Source organism: Cryptomeria japonica, chromosome 2, assembly GCF_030272615.1.
Source record: "Cryptomeria japonica chromosome 2, Sugi_1.0, whole genome shotgun sequence".
Lineage (NCBI taxonomy): Eukaryota > Viridiplantae > Streptophyta > Pinopsida > Cupressales > Cupressaceae > Cryptomeria > Cryptomeria japonica.
Window position 1 is genome coordinate 52908319 of NC_081406.1, and position 5882 is coordinate 52914200.

A 5882-nucleotide genomic window follows, 5' to 3' on the forward strand; every position below is an offset into this window, starting at 1 on the left:
GATTATGCTAAAATGCTAATTGTTATTTGCTTCAAGATTAAAACTCACGGATGCATATTTTTCAAATGATTTGCTTGAAAATGTACTTGAAGTCTCATTCTCTCTCAACTAAAACTCTTGATTTTATAGACATTGAGAGGATAAGATGATGTAGCTTAGATCAACGGTCATGATCAGATCTACAGATTTGGATGGTTGTGAGAAAAGGTGAAGGTTGAGAAAAATGGGGAAGGAGAAGACAAGTGTCACTCATCTCACCTTAACTGGGTTGCTGACTGAGGGAATCTAGGGATGGTTGGAGAAGATTTAGGCATGAGAGAACAAGTGGACTCAAGTCCTTCCTAAGATGTAGGGATGTTGGAGAGAATATAGAAGGAGGCTATGAAATATGTGTATGTACACAATATTCATTAAATTTGGAGGTTGGAGATAAATGATGAATTAATATTTAAGAAATATTAATATCTTTAGCCACATGATTGATGAGTTGGCAAAGGGAAGATGAAGTGGAGATGGAAGGTGAGTTGGAAAAGAAAGATTAAATAATTTAAGAAATTATTTAATATTTGAGACTATAGGATAGGAGAATAACTATTAAATATTAAATATTTAATTGATTGAAGGAGATAATTAAATATTAGATATTTAATTAATTAGAGGAATAATTAAATAGATATTTAATTATTTTAGAGGAATAGGATAGATGAATTAATTAATAAATTATTTCAATTAAATTAATTAATAGAAAGACACGAAATGAAATAAATAAGTTAATCTTTTTAAATTAACAATTTAATAGAAGAATAACTATTAAATAAATATAAAATATTTATTTAATTGCTCATAGCCAATTTTATGTGTATACAAAATTTAATAAAGATTATTTAAATTGAAGGATTAATAACCGCAGTTCATTAAATAATAAATATTTAATTAACATTAGAAAATGGTTTAAATGATTAAATAAAATATAATTGAAAATAGAATAATTAATAAGATGATGAGGAAATATGAAATTAGAAGAATAAGATTAATTAACTTAATTAAATAATTAAATAATTATTTAACTAATTTAGACGAATAATTAGTACATGATTAATGAGACATTTTTAGGTGTCTACACCCACTTTTTGTATGATTCGATCATACAAAACGCAATTAATGAAAATTATTCTACATCTTTTAATTGTCTTATAATTTGTAAAAAAAAACTCTCGATGCTATATTTTAATCTCTTTTTTGTCATTTTCTTAAAAAACAGACAAAACCATCCATCTCTTCAAATACACTTTGTATGGTCAATTTCCAAACAAAGATCTTTACTTGCATTGTACTTTCAACAAAATTGACTCATACAAATATTATTGTACTCTTTACACATTAATAATCACATGATCACAAGCAACCCATATCTATCTTTCTCTTGCTAAGCTTCCTAGATGATCTCTAATTAAAAAAAAAAAAAAAACCAATTTCCATATATTCAAATCCTACACCTTTTCCTTCTATTTTGCAGCTTGCCTTTTCCACATGCTCTCAAATCATTGACATACAGTCACTTATATTTGCAGCTCTAAAACGTAGAGGTTGCTATTTTTTTGAAAAAAATTCTAACTCTAATTTAGAAAAAAATTCTAATTCTAATTTTAGAAAAAAATTCTAATTCTAATTAATCCTGTAGCATTTTTTTTTTCCACCTCCTGACCCTTCAAGAAGACTCCAACCAAATAGATAACCAAATTATATCTCTGGTGCAAATTCTAGTTAAAATAAATTTCGTTCCACAATAACGGGAAGTTGCGCAATTTTTCTGTCAAAATAAGGGACGTTGCACATCCAATCCGAGCTCTATGAAAATTTGCGCCAACCTTATTGAACGCCGATGATATTATCCCCCTTTCTCTGTAATGATTTTAGTAGACACGTGTCATCTCGACCCTTTTAACTTCTCCTTCACGCGTCAGGAAATCTCTCTATATATACTTAACCCACTCCTTATCGCTTCACTGTCTTATCATTCATCTTTAGCTTTGTTTCGCGGGTTTTGGTACCTACATCATTTTTGGCTTTTCATTTCTGTGTGAATTTTCATTTTTTAGGTTTTTAAATCTTTCCTTACCATGTTTGATCCTCTGTTATTTGCATGCAGAATACAGCAACTGGCAAGTCAGTAATCATGTCTTCTTCTTCGAACAACAGAAACGCTTCAAAGGGAGGCGAGGCCAATTTTGATTCCAAGGCAGGGCGTTCGAAAGCGCCTGCTAAAAGCACCGCCAAGGCAAGGCCCGCCAAGAAAGAACCACCCAGAGAGAGACCTGTGAGCAAGTTTCATGATCTGCTGAACCACGGGGTAAAGATATATGATGATGATGCCAACGAGTTTTACGACGCTCTTGTAAAGGCTCGCATAGAGCTTGACAAAGAGTTGGACGCCATGGATGCCGAAGATGCTGCTCGCTGAATAGCTTTTCATCGCTTTGCATTTGATAGTTTTTTCAAGCATTTGCTCTCTAGTTTGTGTTTTCAGTTGCTTTTAGTGGTTAGCCTGTAAACCCTTGGTTTTTTGTAGCGTGATGTGGATTTTTAGCCCTAATTACTGAAACTCGCAACATTTGGGGTTTTGTTTCTGTGGCAGAATGTGATTGATTCATATTTCTGGCACTTTTTGTGCTAAAATGTGATCGATTTAGGTTTTATGCACTTTATAATATCAGTATCTTTGGTAAATGTTATGATGTAAATGCATCCTGTGTTATCAGCTGATTCAGGTTTCATGCACTTTATAATATTAGTATCTTTGGTAAAGGTTATGATGTAAGTGCCTTTGTCCACCGTTATTCATAATTTTACAAACCGTGTGTTATCATGGAGCTCTGTAGGTGGTTTATTTTGCTTCTTACTCTTTTCGTATATTTAACACAGTTGAAATGGCTTTGGCTGGGGTGTCTAGCTGCGATATTGAAAATTGATCTGGTTATTTATTATTATGATAATGCGTATCAATTTAGTGAAGCAAGCCGTATGTTCATTGAAATTGTTCTTCATTCTCAGCGAATGATTATGTGAATTTCTAAATGGTTTTGTAATTTGTTTCAAGGGTTCCTTTTAAAAGTGAGCTGTTTGTTCATTGAAATTGTTCTTCATTCTCAGCGAATGATGAGAATGATTATATGAATATCTAAATGGTTTTGTAATTTGTTTCGAGGGTTTCTTTCAAAAATGAGTGTAAATCTCTCCATTTCTTTAAACGGGTAAAAAGACGCAGGGAGATGCCTCCAGGCATGATGTCAGAAATGTCTCTGGCTTGATTGATATTGACAAATTTGTATATACTTCCACCTATGCGGACCCACGGACTGAATTACCAGAGGTGTTGAAGTGGTATCTGTAGGTAGTTAACTGCGGCTAGATAAACGCTATACTGAAGTACGGAGGCAGCCACATAGTTTCTTTAATATTTTAAAGAGCAAATAGATATGACGATGATGCGAATTTTTTGTTTTTAAAATGAATGGCAAGTAACATAATGAGAATTCGTTTTTTTCTCTAGTTTTTTCAATATTTTAAAGAGTAAATAGATATGACGAATTCGTTTCTTTTCTAGTTTTTTTAATATTTTAAACAGTAAATAGATATGACAATGATGCGAATTTTTTGTTTTTAAAATGATTGGTAAGTAGAGCATAATGAGAATTTGTTTTTTTCTAATTATCGATAATAACAAAAATCCCGAGTCTCTTATAAGACTTTCAACCGTTCGGACTCTGGTCCCAAGCAGGGGGGTTTCACTACCATTAAAAGTATTCAGAGACGAGCCATGTGGTATTTGAAAATCGTTAGAATCCTCCCCACTCGCTTAGGCCGTTATCTTTTTGTTTTATTTTTAAGGTTTAGGCTGCTATTAATCGGAGGCAGCTATTCCGGTTTCAAACAAGAGACGCATAGCGTCATGTTCCTGCCGAAAGTTACAAATGTGGGAGGTAGAAGAAAAAAGACAAGGTAGAGGTGGGTTTTTGGTAAGTAATGGTTTAGAAATTTTTGTTGTAGTTCTTTTAATAATCTTTTTTGTTGAATTGTAAAGAAATATGGAGCCTTACAACAATATTAAATTAATTGAAGGAAAAGGTCTCAGTAGGATTTGCAACAAATCATACTTATAGAACATTGTCAGTGTTTGTGCATTTTTGTACAAGGCAATCACTCTCCTCTTGTCATTGTAAACATATATTAGAGAGAGATTATGTAGTCTACTTTATCAAGTGGATTAAATCATTATTTGCTTAATTATAATAAGACATTCAATTATATTTAGTGATTTTTTGAGAGAAAAATGGAACAAAAATTTGAAGATTTAATAAATTTCTATAAAATTATTTACTAATTTAAAATCTAATAAAAAAAACAATTATAGTTTGACTGAAATTTGTAGAAATATTTGTCTATTTATACAATGTTCATTTTTTTTTAAATCCCTTATTTCAAGTGTTATCATAGCATATATGTTAATTTTGAAAACATAGAAATCACTTTTTTAAATTAAAAGAAATTGCAAGAATCGTGGATTATGCACATACCTTGACCATTCGCAATTGAACTGCAAATATTTGTGTATGAAATTCTTCAAGAATTAAATGTTTTACATATTAAATTTCACATTAATGAGAATTGATTTTTTTACAATAATAAGAATTTAATATTTTTTGAAATAAGATAAAAAAAATTATAAGCATACACTCAATCAAGTAACATTGATTTCAATTGAATATTACAAGAAAAACTCGAGCCTTAATAAAAAATATAATTACATATATATTTAGTACAATTCTTAATTTTACAAATTAAAGTATTTAATAAAAAAAAAAAAATTGACTTAAAATAATAATATTAATATTAATAAATAGTATTTTCATGATATTAACCCTATTTTACAAAATGAAATATTGATTAAATTAATTGAACATATTCTAACATAAGTGAAAATTATATAATTATAATTATAATTGAATGTACATAATTCAAGTTTCACTAATAGAATATAATAATAAACTTAATTTAAATCTTTTTTTTATTAATATTTTAAAATTGTATTATTTTTATTATATTTATATTCTATTAATTATAACTCATCATTTCATTTATTATTAATATATAATAAAACTTAATAAATTATTAGAAACTTATAATTAAATTTTAATTTAGATTAATAATAATATTAATAACAAATTTATTTGTAATTTATTTTATTTTGAAAACTCTAATTTTTTATTAATTATAATTCTCTTGTATGTAACAATTAAACATGAAATGAAAATATAAAAAGTAAGCCTCCCTAAAAAAACTGGGGGTCTTCATCTCCATCTTTAAAAGAGACTCAAAGATCAAAACTGTGACATCTTTATCTCATATAGCATGCGTACAGGTGAATACATTTTTTTCCATGTGACCTGTTAATAAATTTATTATATTTCAATTAATGTGACATCTACGAAATCTTATTCGCTGATTATAAAAAACATTGCACGTTATAAACAAAATTTTGCAAACCCGTGTCAAGCAGAATTGTTTCCACGTTTATCTATGTGCGTAGAATGCACATGCAAGAGTCCACCTCACTGTCACATGTGGAATAAATGGAAGCTTAAAAGCTAATCTCTGTGTGATTTTTTTAATGCGAAGTAACTCTCGGCAGAAAGAATTTTTATTCCTCTTTCTTGAATTCATGGTTTTCTGAGCTTTCCGGAAGGGAAATTGAACTAGAAAATATTCAGATTCAGTCGGTTTTTGCAGTTTCAGATTGGCGTGGCCTATTTCATATCATTGGCTGGGTGTACAAGTTCAGTTTGGGCGTGAGAATTATTTAAGTTTTGTTTGCATTTTTTTGT

The 5882-nt window shown here is 29.5% G+C and overlaps 1 long non-coding RNA gene across 1 annotated transcript; it reads left to right on the plus strand.

The window, feature by feature from the left end:
• Positions 1-1718: 1718 nt before the first annotated feature.
• Positions 1719-2805, plus strand: LOC131046169 (uncharacterized). The gene is made up of 2 exons (XR_009105944.2): positions 1719-2047; positions 2150-2805. It is a non-coding gene; the product is annotated as an uncharacterized LOC131046169 (long non-coding RNA).
• The last annotated feature ends 3077 nt before the right edge of the window (positions 2806-5882 follow it).